The sequence below is a fragment of the Lepus europaeus genome, chromosome 6 (assembly GCF_033115175.1).
Source record: "Lepus europaeus isolate LE1 chromosome 6, mLepTim1.pri, whole genome shotgun sequence".
Taxonomy (NCBI): Eukaryota; Metazoa; Chordata; class Mammalia; order Lagomorpha; family Leporidae; genus Lepus; species Lepus europaeus.
In genome coordinates this window covers 108,486,027-108,504,244 of record NC_084832.1, presented here as the reverse complement: position 1 = coordinate 108,504,244, position 18,218 = coordinate 108,486,027, and the positions used below count along the sequence as shown (strand labels likewise).

Below are 18,218 nucleotides of genomic sequence, written 5' to 3'. Positions count from 1 at the left end.
CCTTGGTCTTCTTCCTCCTTTGGCCTCCACACTACTTCCTACTTTTAGGTGTCCCCCTTTTTTTTCCCTCTCCATGCATAAAAGAAAGAGTATTCTTGTATTCAAGGGGCTGCTGGTCAGTTTATGACTCAGGTCTCCCCTACTGTATGGAAATATTGTATTCTGAATGTACCATTTAACAAAGAGAATGAAGAATAAAAGCACATTTAAAGCAGGGTAAGGAGTCTGGTTAGGAGGGCTTACTGTGTTATTTGAGGAAGAGTGAAAGGGAAAAAATTAAAGAGAAATAATTAGAAAGTCTAGTGATCAATTAACAGTTTGTTTCAACTGTGTCATGACTTGCAATGTCTACAAGAAATGCGATTAATCCTGTGTGGTTCCTAAGGGCAGCAACAGCACTAGTTGTGTAAGTTATTCATACTTATATTCATAAATCAAATCTCACAGGCTTTGGAGTTAAGCAGACCTGGATTTTAACTCTGATGTCAGCATTGGCTTTGGTAGAAGGATGGAAAATCATGAGCTTCATTTTCCTAATAATGCCAAACAGGTATAATAAGGCCTATCTATTTTAAGGATAAGAAATAATGGGTTTAAGTTGCTTAGCTCCTGGCATGGGTAGTCAACAAATAATCACGGTTAGTCATAATATTGATAAAAAAGAGATTTCCGACGTTGGACATGTTCACGTGGATGGAGGACTGGTGGAAACATTGGGAAGCTCAGGGGCGAGGATTCTACGTAAGGTAGGAGACTGGGCTTAATCAGATGCTCATTTCAAGTTTTAGCCCAATGGCTTTGATTTCCACCTGGGTCTGATACGTCGCTCGCTCCTCCCTGCGTTTTGTTTTTGTTTCTTTGCCTCACATGGCAAGTTGGTCACCCACTTTAAGAAGTTTAATTTAGTCTTTCACTGACTTCTAAAGTGTCAACTGACTGTAAAGTTAGGGTGGGGGTGGGAGGCGACCCCGACAACGACCCAGCTGTTTGAAATGCGTCCTGGAGAAGACCGGCTTCCGTCGGCCCCTCGGCTGCTCCGGGACGAGGCGAAGGTGCCTGCGGGTCGGTTCAGGGCCGAGAGGCACACAGTCAAGGAGGCCTCCTCCGCTTCACAAACCAAGCTCTCCTTGGCTAGAGCCGGTGAAAACATGGGATCCCAGGCGGCGGCCGTGCGAGGCGGGTCCGGGCTTGCCGGCTCGGGCCGAGGACTTGCACCGTGGAGACCACCCCCTCGCCGGGGGACTCCGTGGCTGCCACCATTTACCACAGAGGTTGAGGAGCCACAAACGGGGAAAGCGCCCGAAGGGGGCACACAGGTCGGAGCCCAACCCAGCAGCGCGGGTCCCCGGCGAGGACCGGAGCGCTCCCTCCACCGGGGGGCATCGCCCCTTGCTCTGGCGGGGGTCACCCCTCCCCCAGGGACGACCCTCCCCCACGGGCTCTCTTCTGTTTCCCTGCGCCTCTCGCACTGCCCGGGTACTTGTGGAGCTCAGTCGGCGGTTCGCAGCCTCGGCCTGCCTCCGATCGCGGCCTTCAGAACTGGGCGCGCGGCCCGCCGCCGGTCCCCAGTCCGTAGCGCCAGGGCGCACCGAGACTTCGGCGGCTCCGCAGCGGCCGAGACCCGGCGCGCGCAGCCCGCTCCCGGCGGCCCGGCGCGCGCTCGCTCGCGCCCTCCCCGGCGCGGGCACTGGGCATGCGCGGCGCGCGGCTGGCGGCGGCCGCGAGCGAGCTGCAGCTCCAGACTCCAGCGGCAGCGACGGGGCCGGCGCTGTGCTCGCCGCGGAGAGCGCTTCTCTCCGGCTGGGCGCGGAAGGCGGCGGTGCAGTGCGCGGGGCGGCAGGCAGGCAGGCGGGCGGGGTGGGGTTTGTCTTGCCGGCCGACTCCCACCTCGCCTGGGCTGACGGCGCCTCCGGGAACACTCGCGGCTCCGAGGTAAGAGCTCCTCGGGTCCGGCTGCCTGGACTCTCCCTGGGTTTTAAAAATCCGCCTTTGTGTGCCGGGGTCGGAGCGGTGCCAGGCGCCGCGTCCGCCTCCATTCACTTTTGAGTGCTTTCAACTGGTGTTGGCAGCCAGGTGTGCGCGGGCGCCGCGCGGAGCGGAGCGGAGCCGGAGCCGACGCCGACCCGCGCCCACCCGGCCGGCCCGTCGCGCTCGGTGCTCACGCGGGGTGGGTGGGCGGAGAGGACCCACGGCGTCCCTCACTGCCCTCTGGGAACCTGGCTGCGCAGATCCACCTGCGCCCGGCCGGTGCCCGGGGCGACTCCCAGCCGAGTTCGGATCCAGGCTTGTTATCCTAGACTCCCCGTGCCCCTCCCACGGGCGGCGGTGGTGGTCGGGAGGGTCTTCCAAAGTGACCCTTTAGGGCACGGCCCCTCCATCGTCTGCCGCCTCAAATTCAGGTGGCCCCTTGTTCGTGAACGGCCGGCCCCTGCCTGTTGTTGACTTTCTTGGCTCCGCTCCACCTAGCGTTTTACTTTTGGGGACGCGGCCTTTCTCGCGGCGTCGTCCGCGCACGCCTGGGGAGGGGGTCCCCGCGGGCTGCCCGACGCCGTGTTCCCGGCTCGGACCCCCGCACACGGCGGCGGTGCGCTGGCAGCGCGCGCTGCGCCTGAAGTGCCCTCCTTGCGGTGCGCGGGGTCTCGCCGGAGCCGGGACGTGGGGTTTTCGCGTTTGGAGTCCGCAGACGTCCAGGGCGGTGGAGCACCAGGAGTAGGAATCCTTGACAAAATGCGTTTCAGCGGAGTCGTTACGGGTTTTTTCCTCTGAGGTTTCTGTTCTGGCCTCGGATGATAAGAGTAAGACGGCTGATGTTGTAGGATGAGTTCCGATGAAACTTGATTTCAGCTGTGTGTGAAGAGGGAGATAGGATTCCAGAAAGGCGCTATATTTATAGCAGCCTCGAAAGTAACTGTTGCATGCTGCTTTCATTTATTTCCGTTGAAAGAAGGAAGCCATTCTTGTACAGCTCCTTGAGTCTTGGAAAGCGTGCGCCCATAAAGCAGCTCATGTGGTAGTCTGTTGAAATTAAGGTGTCATTTTTCTGGACACAGTGTTGCAGCTCGGGAATTGCTGATGTCGAAGAGTTTTGGTCATGAGCCCACAGAATCTGAGAATGAAAACACTTTATAGATTTGCCACATCAGGGGGAGTGCAGACTGTTTCACAAATGTGGTAGATGCCTGTAGAACACCTTAAGTGTAGAACACACAGATTAAGACTGCAAAAATTCCACAAGTCACTCGCTCTGCAGCAAGGGAAAGAAAAGTTGCTTTTCTTCTAGTGTTGAGATAACCACTGGGCACAATGTGTGATGCATCCCCTTTGTAACTTTTTCACTTCCCACTGTCACTAACCATCATTATGTATTTTCAGCCTTTCATTAATCATGGGGAATACTTCCAATGAAATCGTGGTTAGGGTGATATTTCCTTTGTTCTTTGTCAGGAGTCTAATGTCTTAATTTTCAACACTTAGTTTCTTGGTCAGAGGTGAACATTACACACACACACACACACATTATTTCTGGTAGATGCCTGTGCAAGTTTTGAACCATGCATCTTTCCATATACCAGTCTTTTCCAAGCTTGCTCCTGTCTGTTTTCATTGGGTACCTTGCAAATTCTGGTCCTTTCTTTATATTATCCTAGGCATCCTTCTCCTGCTGCATTTTACTCTTCTGATTTTTCTCTTTTCTTCATTTATCTGTTTTAATTATGCAGGAGTTCACTGGAACCAACTTTGTATAAAGAAACAGAGTATCCAGGATACTAAATTCTCTCTGCTTTCTTGAGGCTTTATTGGATGAGTATGTTAGCACAAAGTTGAATAATATAAAACTTAGATTGCTTTTCTGATTGTATTATACATCTTTTCTAATTATTCAGATCAACACACAACAGTATAAGTTGATGGTAAGTTACAAACTTTCAAACATCTACATAAGTATGTAAGGGGAAAATGTGGAAATTTAGTTAAAATACTCTGGCTATAATATATCCCTACTGGGAGTTGCGTGAAATTGGTTGCAGCTGTTAGTGATTGGAAATATTAAGAAAAATTCTGTAATGGAGTAGTGGCAAGCATTTTTAAGTTGAATGTATACAAGAAAATGGGAGGCTCTTCAGTGCTTCTCTACAGCCTTTTTCAGTGTTTTCCGGATTCTTCCCTAAGTGGGATTTTAAAAAAGTAGACTGTATTTTTAAAGAACAGTTTTAGATTTATAGAAAAACGGAAGAAATAGCACAGTGACTTCTGTTCCCAAACTCGTCCCCCCATCCCTTAATGTCTTACCTTAGTATTTGTACATATATTTGTAATGAATTACAAATTTGTATTGGTAATGAATTAGTATCAGCACATTATTATTCACTACAGTTCACACTTTATGTTTCCATTTTTTCACCCACTATCCTTTTTTTCTGTTGTGGGACCCACCAAATGGGATACCATGTTACATTTAATCATCATGTCTCTCAGGGTCCTCCTAGTTGTGATGGTCATCAGACTTTTCTTGTTTTTGATGGCATTGATGGTTTTGAGGAGCACAGATTAGCTATTTTGCACAGTGCTCCTCCACTGGAATTTATCTGTTATTTTTCTCAGTATGAGGCTGTGATTGTGGGTTTGTGAGAGGAAGATCATAGATAGAGTGCCATTGGTGTCCTGTCATATCAAAGGGTGCATAACCATCTTGTCAACACAGATGATCATGTTGGTCATCTGGCAGAGGTAATATCTGAGTTCCCACTGTACACTTTCTCTCTTCTTCCCCCTTTCCATGCTGTGCTCTCAGAAGGAAGTCGCTGTGCTTCCCCCACCCTGGGAGGGGGTGGAGTTCTATATTAAGTACTTGGAAGGCTTCTGCCTGGGAGATTTTCCTCTTTTCCCTTTTGTATTTGTTTACTCAATCATTGGCTTATATTGCTTCAGACTCATGGAGATGTTTTCCTACTTTGGGTAGAAATAAGTGCTGTCTTGTTTTGTTGTTCAAATTGCTGCAGCTTGGCCCCCATGTGCCTTTGACACACCAGTGTCAATGTGAGTGAGGTTTTTTTGTTGCTTTTGAAGCATTTTTTAATTTTTCTGGCACTATAAGATACTCCAGGCTCATCTTGTATATATCTTGTGCCAGTCTAAAACCAGCCATTTCTCCAGTTTGATGACTTTTATTTGGAAATGGTTCCCAAAGCTGAAATTTCAGTGGTAGGTGTACTTTTTGCTACTGTAGTCATTGCCTTTAAACTCCCTCATCTGACAAAGCAAGGAATACAAACTCATGCATCTATACATATTTCTTTGTAGGTATTCATACATGTATGTACATTTCCATGTGACTGTGTGTCTGTGTTAAGCTCAATATGAATTCACACAAGTGTCTCTCACCCTTATCCATTGACATTTGTATCATTGTAGTCTTCTCTTGTTTATCTGTAAACTCACTCCAGCAGTGAGAAGAAATCTGGATCCCACCATCTGCCATCCATTTGCTTAATTGTTCATTTGCATTATACATGTATAGCAGAGTGAGAGCTGTTAACCTGTGCTTCCATGGGAAGGAACTCTCATCAACCAGAGGACAGTGCTTATGTGCACTTCCTTGTGCTTTTACAAAGCCTCCACTCATTTCCAAAGTTCGTTAGCCAAGCACCTTTTCCTCCTGTCCACTCTGGTGAGAGTGTTGCACTCCTCCTGTGTATAATACAGTTGGATACTGTTGTTGCAATCTGCATTCCATCTTGGGATCCCATGGTCCTCTAAATTATTTTATTACATATGCATACATTAAGGTTCACTCTTTATCTGCTGAAGTTCTGTGAGTTTTGATAGTTGCATACTTTGATACACTTACTAGTGTAAGTAGCATAATTACCATACAGAATAATTTCAATGCATTAAAAATCTCCAATACTTCCCCTATCGTCCCCTTCTCCCACTTGTCCTCTGACAACCATTGACTTTTTTTTTTTTTTTTTTTTAGCTTTCTCTGTGCTATTGCCTTTTCCAGATGCCATATAATTGGAATCATAGAGCCCTGGCAGACTGGTTTATTTCACTTATACACATTTAAGATTCATCCATGTCGTCTTGTGGTTCAGTAACTCAGTTTCTTTTTATCACTTAACAATATTGCAATCATGGATGTATCACACTTTGTTCACCTAGTGAAGGATGTCTTGGTTGCTCTCAGTTTTGGGCACTATAAATAAAGCTACCATGGATTTTCATGTGAAGATCTATGAGCAGACATCGTTTTCAAACCAGTTGGGTCAATACCTAGGAGAATGATAGCTGGATTGTATGAAATGCCTATGACTAGCTTTATAAAAGAAATTGTCAGACTCTTTCCCAAAGTGGCTGTACCACTTTGAATTTCCACCAGCAGTGTAGGAGAATACCTGTTGCTCCACATCCTTGCTAGCATTTAATTTTATCAGTGTTTTGAATTTTATTAATTCTAATAGATACATGCAATATCTAATATAAGTAATTTGGAATTCCATAGTGATGTACATTGTTAACTTCACTTCATGTTTTCCATCTGTATTTTCTGTGGTAAGATGTTGGTTCAGATCTTTTGCTCACTTTTTAATGGACTTGTCTATTTTCTTATTGTTGGTTATAAAAATTCTTTATTTTATTTTTTTAAATTATGTTTATTTTTTTATTTTTAAAATTTTTTTTGACAGGCAGAGTGGATAGTGAGAGAGAGAGACAGAGAAAGGTCTTCCTTTTTGCCGTTGGTTCATCCTCCAATGGCCGCTGCGGCCGGCGCATCTCGCCGATCCGAAGCCAGAAGCCAGGTGCTTCTCCTGGTCTCCCATGCAGGTGCAGGGCCCAAGGACCTGGGCCATCCTCCACTGCCTTCCCGGGCCATAGCAGAGAGCTGGCCTGGAAGAGGGGCAACTGGGATAGAATCCGGCGCCCCGACTGGGACTAGAACCTGGTGTGCCGGTGCTACAAGGCAGAGGATTAGCCTGTTAAGCCACGACGCCGGCCTAAAAATTCTTTATTTTTTATATATAAGCACTGTCAGATATATGTTCTACAAATGTTTTCTTCTAGGCTGGCTTATCTTTTTATTCTCTTAAGTGTTTTTATCAGAGAAGATATTTTTTTATTTTTATTTTATTTTGTTTTTTTTGACAGGCAGAGTTAGACAGTAAGAGAGAGAGAAAGAAAGGTCTTCCTTCTGTTGATTGACCCCCCAAATGGCCGCTACAGCCAGCACTGTGCCGATCCGAAGCCAGGAGTCAGGTGCTTCCTCCTGGTCTCTCATGCGGGTGCAGGGGCCCAAACACTTGGGCCATCCTCCACTGCCCTCCTGGGCCACAGCAGAGAGCTGGACTGGAAGAGGAGCAACCGGGACTAGAACCCAGCACCCATATGGAATGCCAGCGCCGCAGGAGGAGGATTAACCAAGTGAGCCATTGCGCGCCCCCCCCCCCTTTTTTTTTAAAACACATTTATATGAAAGGCAGAATGAGCAAGAGAGAGAGAGAATCTCCATCTTCCATCTGTTGGTTCACTCTCAAGTGGCCACAACAGCCAGGGCTCAGTCAGAATGAAGCCAGGAGCTCCATCTTGGTCTCCCAGCTGAGTGGCAGGGCCCCAAGTTTTGGTCCATCTTCTACTACCTTCCAAGGTACATTAATGGGAAGCTCAATCAGAAGCGGAGCAGCCAGGATTCATCCTGGCACTCCAATATGGGATCCCAGCATCACAGGTGATCGCTTGTTCCTACTGCATCATAATGGTGGCCCCAAGTGATTTTAATGAAACCAACCTACCAATTTTACGGATAGGCTTTTAGTGTCATATTTAAAAACTCATCATTAAACCCAAGACTACCTATGTTTTATCCTCTTTTTTTTTCTTTTGAAAAGTGTCATAGCTTTGCAATTTTACATTTTGGTCAATGGTCTATTTTTAGTTAATTTTTGTGAAAGGTATAAAATCTATGTCTCCAGCACACATAAAGGTGATTTTTAAGGGAATAGATTGTAAATTAGGTTTATAATAGAAAGCATTTTTATTTATTTAAAAATATTTATTTTTTTGAAAAGCAGAGTGACCAGAGGGAGAAAGGGAGGAAGAGTAGGAGGGAGAGATGGGTAGATAAAGACACACACACACACACACACAGATATCTTCCATGACTGATTCATTTCTCAAATGGCAACAGTAGCTCAAGCTGGGGCAGGCTGAAGCCAGGAGCCAGGCACTCCATCAGAGTCTCCTGTGTGAGTGACAGGGGCTGAATTGGAAGTGGAGCAGCCAGCACTCTAATGCTAGATGCTGGCATTGCAAGTGTTGCCTTAACCTACTGTGCCTTGACACTGCCCCCAGGAAAGAGTTTTAGTTTGATGTTTAAAAATTGTTCTGCAAAATTGCTTACTAGGAACAGTTGAGCAATGCCTTGGGGATTAAAATATAATACAACATCCATTGCGTGTAGAGGTTGATTCCTAGACATTGTGCATGATTCATTTTCCTCTTCCTAATTGAGAGATTCTTCTTTGTGAAAGTGTAGTTATTCCAGAGTAACATCCATATGTTCTTTTAGATTTAACCATAGGAAACAAAGTTTTCTTTCTTACAAGAGTATCTGGAATAGGGAATTTGCAGAGTGTATGCTAGGAAGAACAGATGATGCCTGCACCAGTTAGAAATTCAACCAAGACTTAACTGTAGCTTAACAGCACTTGCATTGGTCTTGAATCTTAACCTCCTGGCACTCCTCCTGCACCAGTGGCTTTTTTTCAAGTACCTGTCTTTTGGCAAACATTTTGTGTTATTGACACTGGGGTGAGGGTATTTATATTGTTTCATTTAAGTTAAAAAAAAAAAAACAGCCTTCAAGTAGCCTCCTGAGGGGGTTGACATAATAGTTCCTTTGGTGTGGCAGGTGTTGCATACATTATCTCCTTTAACTCTTTTTTAATCAAGAGCTCTTACTCTTTACTGTCTCTTTCCCTCCATAGTATAGAGGGAGTAGTCTCAGAAAAATAAACTTGCACAGGATTCCCGTGGGGAGAAACAGAGCTGGAATGGGAACCTTGATCTTTTTGAGTTCAATAACCCTGCCCTTTCCACTTAGCTGTGCTGTCTCTCACGAAAGAAAAAGTTCCAGGCCAGGATCCAGGATTTCCTAGATTTTAAAATTCTTTCACTTAAATGAGTATTGAGTTAATAGTGAATGACTCAAAAGATTGTGTATGTAAAATTTGCTTTCTTTTTTTCTGTTCACTGTTTGAGCTATCCCACTGACCAGAGGTGTGTGGTGTTGGAACATGTTTACAGAGAGTGAGGTTCTTTTCAAAAGAGGAAATGGTGGGGGATTAAGGAAAAATAAAACAAGTCATGGTAGCAACCAGCTTGTTGTTTATCCCTTTCTCCCAGTGAATTTTAAGTTTCTCAAGGGCAAGGAATTCAGTTATCTTTGAATCTCCTGTGGTGTTCAAGCACAGCATATCACATGGGATATACACTTGCAAAGTGCTTGTGAAATGAAATTAGCACTTATTATCATACTTTTTACAGACTAAATATTTAGAAGGGGAACGAGTGTTTCTCCAAAATGAAGTTGAGCATTATTCCATTTCATTTGTTTATTCATCCATCATTTATTGAGCATTTGTTGCATATCTTTTCTGTGCCAGCCACAGAAAATACAAAGATGAATTAAGACAGGATCTCTGCCTTCTGTCATCTGGAGACTCAGAGATGGGAGGCAGCCAGACAAGCTTTTCAGCAGAGTGTGGAGCTACAGGAAGTCCATATTAAAAAGTGAACAATGGACTTTGGAGTCAGGGAGACGGTATCTATTTAGTTTTCTTATCTAAGAAGTGGGAATAACAATAGTAACCTACTTGACACAGTTGTTGTGGGGGAAGTTAAATAAAAAAAAAATAGTATATAAATTTATGTTCCAGTGCATGTAGAAAGGAGAGACTTACATTGGCCAAGGGAGTGAGAGAATTTTCTTTCCTGGCGAAGATGACGTTTGAGTTTTACAGGATGAATTTTTGAGGCTTGGAACGAGTCTAAGGTGCAACACTAGGGCGTACCAAGCAGAAAGACGAATTTGTGTGGCATGTGCAGAATGGGTTGGCATGATGGGAGTGGTGGGACATTCTGCATATTCCTACATTTAGAGCTGATGGGATTGTTAGAAATAGCCTTGGCAACTCATGAAGACAGCCTAGGGTGGTTACTGGCGCCATAAACTAGAGTGTCAATTTGTTGGGTCAACAACAGGAGCCACTGTGCACTTGCTCCTCATGTGGGATCTCTGTCCTTAATGTGCTGTACATTGTGATTTGATGCTATAACTAGTATTCAAACAGTATGTTTCACTTTGTGTGTCTATGTGAGTGCAAACTGTTGAAACCTTTATACTAAATTGATCTTCTGTATATAAAGAGAATTGAAAATGAATCTTGATGCAAATGGAAGGGGAGAGGGAGCGGGAGAGGGGAGGGTTGCGGGTGGGAGGGAAGTTATGGGAGGGGGAAGCCACTGTAATCCATAAGCTGTACACTGGAAATTTATATTCATTAAATAAAAGTTTAAAAAAAAAAGAAATGAATAACCAGTTATTTTTCATTTTTGTAAGTAACCTTACAACACACTACTCATTATGTTGCAGTAGGAGAGAATAAAGGTACCAAACCTGTTTAAGAATTGCGTGATTCTTCCCCTCTAATCATGTGGCTGTCAAAATATAGCCCTGTGTATAGTAGTGCTCCTTTTGAGTTCTGTGATTCTCAAGTGATTATATAGGAAATATTAAAGAGGACTTGCATGTTTTTGAGTGATGTCAGAGGTACTGTCTGAAACCATTCTCACTCTTAGGTTTATTAGCATAGTGATTTCAAGGTGTGATATCCTGTGAAGGCAGAAGCTAGTCCTCTTTCAGCCAGTATAGAATTCTTTTATTAATTTATTTTTTAAAGATTTATGTATTCAATTGAAAGGCAGAGGTAGAGAGAGAGAGAGAGGGAGAGAGCGAGCAAGTGAGTGAACTTCTTTCTGGTGGTACATTTCTCAAATGGCTGCAATGGCCGGAGCTGGGCCAGGCCGAAACCAGGAGCTTCTTCTGGGTTTCCCATCTGCTGCTGCTTTCCCAGGCACATTAGCAGGGAGCTGGATCAGAAGTGGAGCTGCCAGGACTCAAACTGGCATCCATATGGGCTGCTGGCACTACACGCAGAGGCTTAACCCTCTGTGCCACAGTGCCAGCCCCACCAGTCTAGAATTCAAAGCCATGAATACTTTCTGAACAGACCTTGAAGCAATACTTAGGAATGTGCTAAAATAATGTGTTAAATGAATTGTGTGCTTGATGAGAGGTTGAAGTTCTGCAATTGAAAATTGTGTTTTTACTCTAAGAAGAGAAAGACAAAGAGCAAGAGAAATAGAAAAAGAAAAATGAAGTCCAATAGAAGGAAGGGAAGTTTGTACTTAAAGGGAGGGATAAACATTTTTAAAGTCCGTTATTGAAGGATGTTGAATTTCATTTTGTTTAGAAAATCTTGTTTTAGTACCACTAGAATACTACCTAAGCTATTCCCTGTTCTAGAAATATCATCTGTGTTGTTGAGATATTTGTTGATCTGATACAATAATATATTTCCAGTGTCTGAAATTTGTGATAATTAAATACTGTATTTTTTTCTGCACATTCTGGTATTTTGGTGTATTTTAATATTTTAGTTATTTTTAATATTTTTCTTTAGAGAATAAAATGTTGAAAAAGGTGGCCAGAAAGCAGTAAACATTCCTTTTGAAAATACATTGAATATAATTTACCTAATTTTCAACAATAATTTTGACATTTGAGTTTAATGGTAATTTTAGATTTGAATTTACAAAAAGATAGTTTTAATTACCTGACTTTTAAAATTCAGAGAAAGCTATGTTAGTGGTGACCCAGAGTGAAGATACTGCTTCACCACTGTAGGTTTTCATAATATAAAAGCTTGCTTTGCTTTCTTTTTGGTGGACCTGTATTTCATGAAATTCAACTTGTGGGTAAGCTGGCAAATTAATGACTTGTTTTTAGTCAGACAAACTCTGCATTTCATTGTTCCTTCCACATATGGAAGAAAAAAGAATATTACTGAATTGAGATAGATTTTTTTCCCCTCCTCTTCCCACAGAAGCATGTTCAGGATATTTCTGTTATAGGTGTGTGTAGTATCCAATTTATTTTCCCAGTAGATTTGCACAATGTTAACTCTTTTATGATAAACTATATGTAGCTGGGAGTTTTAGTATATGACTCTTTAGGAATGTTAACTTAGAATCCCTATCTTTATATTGAGTTGTCTTTCTCGTTTTCATGTGTTATCTACATGATCAGGTAACTTCTAGTATGTAGGCTATTTTCAGTATTATGTACTACAACTACAGTGTCAAATTTTTTGTGTACCAAGATTATTTTAGTCAAAAGAGAGCTAAATTTTGCTGGTATTTTTTATTTAGCTCTTTGTGGGGGCCTTCTTAGATTCTGAATAATTTAGAAGCAATGGAATTCCTTCTGTGATAAAAATCTTGTCCTTGGGCCAATTCTTGTAGAATTAGTCACATGATATTCATAAAGGTGTGTGATTAACGTGTGTGACCAAAGAATATGTAAGAGTTTTTAATCATTGAGGAAAATAGCTCTGTAAAGACTTTAATATGCATTAATTTATAGATTTGCTTAAAGTATTTTTACTTTTTTTAAGTAAATAATTTTAAGTGAATAATCCACAGTAGCCAAGCATGAACAACAGTGTACAAGAGCGCCTGAAAAAGTTTGTGAAAAATGGAGGTAAAAGGTAAGATTACTTTGAAGCAGAATATTTTTGAAACCAATGCCTATTTTTAAAATAACACACACTTTCCATGAACTTTTTGGAGACTGCTTGCATCAAGAATAATAGAAAAATCATAACTTCATTACACGAAGGAATAATCAAATTATTTTTATATATTACTATGTTTGCTGTCCTTGTGGAATTACCAAATTGTTCCAAGCATATGTTGTCTTAGATTTTCATATCTTTTTTTTTTTTTTTTTACCCAAACTGTTGAAACAAAAATTTTCAGCATTGGTTACTACAACTGATTCATGCATTTGGCCATATTTTAGATATTTCACACTTCTATCAAAGGACTTGCTACTTTTCATGGTCTCATGAAGAAAACAGCCCTGTTAAAATTAGGAAACAGATAAGTGATCACGTGGGGTGTCCCTGACACTCCAAAGCATGTCCCTCCTGCCTCCTTGACCCTGTCTTCAGCCCTAGTGTCTGGAAGCCTTTTTCCAAATGAATTTGATTGAAACACATATTTTCATAACTTTGCAATCTTTCCAGTCACAGTTCTAGATTTTTCTCACTGCCCGGTGAGAGCTCAGTAGTGGAGGGAGAAGTTTGGGTAAAAAGAAACACTCTTAGTGGTAGTGGTGAAACTTAGGCAACTAGAAGTTTGAAACAGAGAAGTTATTGAAACTCCCAGCACCTTCATCTTATCAGAAGTCGTAAGTAAGTTATTTTGGAAATAGTACAGGTGGCCGGGGGTGGTGGCGCACTGGGTTAACACCCTGGCCTAAAGCGCCGGCATCCCATATGGGCATCGGTTTGAGACCCGGCTGCTCCACTTGCGGTCCAGCTCTCTGCTATGGCCTGGGAAAGCAGTGGAATATGGCCCAAGGCCTTGGGCCCCTGCACCCACATGGGAGATCCGGAAGAAGTTCCTGGCTCCTGGCTTCGGATCGGCGCAGCTCTGGTCATTGCAGCCAATTGGGGAGTGAACCAGCAGATGGAAGACCTCTCTCTCTCTCTCTCTTTGCCTCTCCTTCTCTTTCTGTATAACTCCTCTGACTTTCAAATAAATAAAAAAATCTTAAAAAAAAAAAAAAAGGAAATAGTACAATTTGTTAGGAAGAGAAGGAAATCTTGTCCAGAGTAAGTATGCTAACAGTGCTTAGCTTTGGAGTGCATCTTAACACCATTCGGTTTTTATATTAATTGTGAACACCATGATTATGTTCATATATTTGAATATATGGTACTGATTTCTTTTTTACGTTTAAAGAAACATATTGCTTTTTGTTTGTTGGACAAGTAGACACACACAGGAGAGGGGAGAGAAGGAGGGAGGGAGGGAGGGAGGGGGGAGAGAGAGAGAGAGAGAGAGAGAGAGAGAGAGAGAGACACTTAAGCATTCACAGCTGCTTTCTAGGGTTTTCATTAGCAGGAAGCCAGAATCAGGACTCAGAGACAGGAATCAAACCTAGGTGTTCTGATTAGGGATGTAGCCATCTCAACCACTAGCTTAAATGCCTGTTCCTTTTGGACATTTTTTTTTTTTTTGTAGGAGCTCCTTATCCTAAGAGATTTTAGAATTTTAATTAAAATATACCTCAAGTGAAGTTGCATGTTATATAAAATAATTTTATATACGGTACTCCTTGACTTTATAAAGGGTTTTCAAACAGGAATAATAGTTTCTCTTTTTACCTCCAGGTCTTCCCTTCTTCAATTATATCTGCTTCCTGTACTTATTTCTTTTTGTCTGTAGCAAGCAGTTAATGCAATAGGTAAAGCATAATTTTGAGAGTTCTCACTGGACTGCAGGATAGATTTGAAAAAATGGGGTAATTTAATCCAGTGACTGCCAGTGACATTTTGTATTACGTTTATGGGTTTCCATGGCATTTATATGATTATTTTTATCTATTTTTTATTTTTTGATAGGCAGAGTTAGACTGAGAGAGAGAGAAAGGTCTTCCTTCCGTTGGTTCACCCCCCAAATGGCCACTACAGCTGTTGTGCTGTGCCTATCCGAAACCAGGAGTCAGGTGCTTCCTCCTGGTCTCCCATGCGGGTGCAGGGCCCAAGTACTTGGGCCATCCTCCACTGCCTTCCCCAGGCCACAGCAGGGATCTGGACCGGAAGAGGAGCAACTGGGACAGAATCCAGCGCCCCAACCAGGATTAGAACCTGGGCTGCTGGTGCCGCAGGCGGAGGATTAGCCTAGTGAGCTGTGGCGCCTGCCCATTATAAATTAAGCTATTGTTATATGGAGATGCAAAATATTGGATAAATTTCTAATGGGTAAAGTGTTAAAATGATTGGGATAACAAGCTGAGGTAGAATCTGATAGTTTGATGGTAGTAAAAGTGGAAATACTAAAATTTCTCAAGAACCCATAAGCCATTTCTTTCTTTTATTTTTTTTAAAGATTTTTTTTTTTTTTATTTGAAAGAGTTACAGAGAGGCAGAGGCAGAGAGAGAGAGAGAGAGATTGGTCTTTACCATGCTGGTTCATTCCCCAAATGGCCACAACAACCAGAGCTGGGCCGATATGACACCAGGAGCCAGGAGCTTCTTCTGGGTCTCCCACATGGGTGCAGGGGCCCAAAGACTTGCGCCATCTTCCACTGCTTTCCCAGGCTTTAAGCAGAGAGCTGAATCAGAAGTGGAGCAGCTGGGACTCAAACCAGTGCCCATATGGGATGTTGGCACTGCAGGCTGCAGCTTTACCTGCTACACCACAGTGCTGGCACGCCTGTAAGCCATTTCTACTACACCTAGGGATCTTTGATTATATTCTGTTAGAAACAATGTATTATTTGACACAAATATATATTAAATATTTATTCATTAAATGAACAGAAAAGACTTTGAGTTCCAAACTTGGAAATTCCTATTCTTGCAAGACTTAATAGCCAAACATTTGTAGCTAACATTGGCTTTATTAGACTAATATAGACCCTAATTGGATTTTGGACATTGGGTGTAACTATTACCCACTAATTCATAGAGGCTAGTCTAGCTCTGTGTTAGCTCCTGGGGCAATAGATTGAATATAGTGGTTGGCATTTTAGATTAGGTAACTCATCTAAGCCTGTCAGGTTTTTCTGTCTTGCAGAGGAATTCAGGAAGTTGGTTGGTTTTTGAAAATGTTGTTTATTTTCATTTACTTTAAAGAGAGAGAGAGAGATACCATCTTCTGTCTGCTGGTTGACTTCCCAAATAGAACAGCCAGGGCTGGGGCATGCCAAAACCAGGAGCAAGAACTCCATCTAGGTCTCCTACCTGGTGGCAGGAGCCCAAGAACTTGAGCCATCATCTGTTACTTCCCAGGGTGAGCATTTGCAAGAAGCTGGATCAGAAGCAGAGTAGGGACTCCAAACCAGGTACTCAGAAGAGGATGGCATCCCAATCCATGGCTCACCCACATGCCACAGTACCTGCCCTAGGAGTCTGGAGAATTTGCCAAAGACTTACTTGAAAACATGTTTTAACGTTTATTGCCAGAGAAACTAGTTCAACCAGCAATGTATTTTTTTCCCCTGAAAGAACTTTTAAAAACTTTTGTTGTGATCATTTCATCTTCTTCTTCTCTCTCTAATTACTCTTGCAAAGTTTTGTTACCACTGTCAATCATAATGATTACTAGAATGGATAATTCCAGGGCCAGTGCTGTGGCTTAACAAGTGAAAACCCTGGCCTGTGGTGCCTGCATTCCATATGGGCGCCAGTTCAATTCCCAGCTGCTCCACTTCGACCTAGCTCTCTGCTAATGTGCCTGGGAAAGCAGCGGAGGATGGCCTAAGTCCTTGGGCCGCTGCACCCACATGGGAGACCTGGAAGAAGCTCCTGGCTTCAGATAAGCTCAGCTCTGGCCATTGCAGCCATTTGGGGAGTGAACCAGTGGTTGGAAGACCTCTCACTCTGTCTCTACCCCTCTCTATAACTCTGTCTTTCAGATAAATAAAATAAATCTTAAAAAAAAATAGAATGTATAATACCAAGGCAAAAAATTATCTTTAAAAGGAAAATTGTAAAAGAGAAATGCCTATGCAATAGCATATTGAATATAATAAAATACATATAGAATTGCTCTTTGTGTTGATGAGATGAGTTTTGTTGTAGAGGCCCCAGGTCCTCTTGGATTCACTTCAGCCTCTCCAGTCATCCTTTGTGTGATGTGCACAAATGAGAAAATTATACAGAATTAGGGATTGGAGTAAGTCTTTGGCAGGCCCATTGGCTGAAAGCAGCCCAGTCGTGTTATATGATCTCACAGTTATAGACATAACAAACTGTATTTGAAAGAAAATAAATTGTTTCAGTTAGTAGAATTTATCTGTCAATAAAGAAATATTAAATAAGTGTCTATTTAGTGCTAGTCTTATTACTAAATAATGAGGATATTGTGATGAACAAGATGGACAGTGTTCTTATTCTGACTAGTGCCCAGTCTTAGAAAGCCTCTGTTGAAGGCAGTGCAGACACTGAAAAGAAGCATTCTCTTTGGACCAGGTAAATGGTAAAAAATGTGGAAATTAAAGGATAACTCTTTTGACTTCTTTTTCTCCTTAATTTCAATACATTTTCCCATTCAAATATTCAAAAAATTCATTTTTTTTCTTTAAAATATGAAGATGTCCTACATTCATTGATGCTATGGATTTATAAAATAAGTCTATTCCAAATTATATATGATTTTACAATAGCTGCACAAAGGAACATTTGTTATTTGTGAGCTCTGGGAAAAATTACAGTATACAAATACTTCCTTTGAAAGACTTTCAGCTATTAAAGTCAGTTTCATATCATATCAGACAAGTATGGCTTGTGTTTTTCATATATACTATTCAGTGTTTCTTTTTTTGTTCCTGGAAACTTTTAGGAATGAAGAAGCCATTATTCATAAAATGAAGTCACACTAAAGACTTCAGGCTGGTTGTAAAGTGTCAAACTCTGGAGATGGGGAAAATATTATCTTGGATTTTGAAGACTACCAAATGAGTTGCACAGTTGCAAAATCGCTTTTGCATTTCCCTTGCAAGAAAGGAGAATGTATACTCCTCCCCCTTACGCAGAGCCAGCACACCTCTCAGATTACACACCATTGAAATGATCCTCACAATGGGTTTGGCTCATGTGTTTCTAGTTAGCTCCTATGAATGAAAGATTCATAACTATCTATTTCAGAAAATTTCTTTATTTGTGTCGCAGAAAGCTTCATTGTTTAGTAGCAGAATCACAAGAATTGCTTTTAAATCCTACATCAGCCTGTGTGCCTTGGACCACGAATGATCTGAACTTTGACAAAAAAAGCAAAAAGACTTCTGTGTACAATGGAAAGTCCAAGGTAAATATTTATGAAATCATTGATTACCTTGTTGGCCGTGGAAGGAGAAAAGTGCCTGAGTT

At 42.3% G+C, this 18,218-nt stretch overlaps 1 protein-coding gene across 4 annotated transcripts in view; it reads left to right on the top strand.

The window, feature by feature from the left end:
- Positions 1–18,218, top strand: part of EPS8 (EGFR pathway substrate 8, signaling adaptor) — a 205,277-nt gene that overhangs the window by 12,311 nt on the left and 174,748 nt on the right. For 2 of the 4 annotated variants that reach the window (XM_062194885.1, XM_062194882.1), the window contains exon 1: positions 1,799–1,932. The exons of 1 other annotated variant lie outside the window; for it this stretch is intronic. The gene's annotated coding sequence lies outside the window, so the exon portion shown is untranslated. Of the gene's footprint in view, positions 1–1,798; positions 1,933–18,083; positions 18,157–18,218 lie in introns of those variants that run through there. One more of the 4 variants, XM_062194884.1, reaches the window with a different exon arrangement.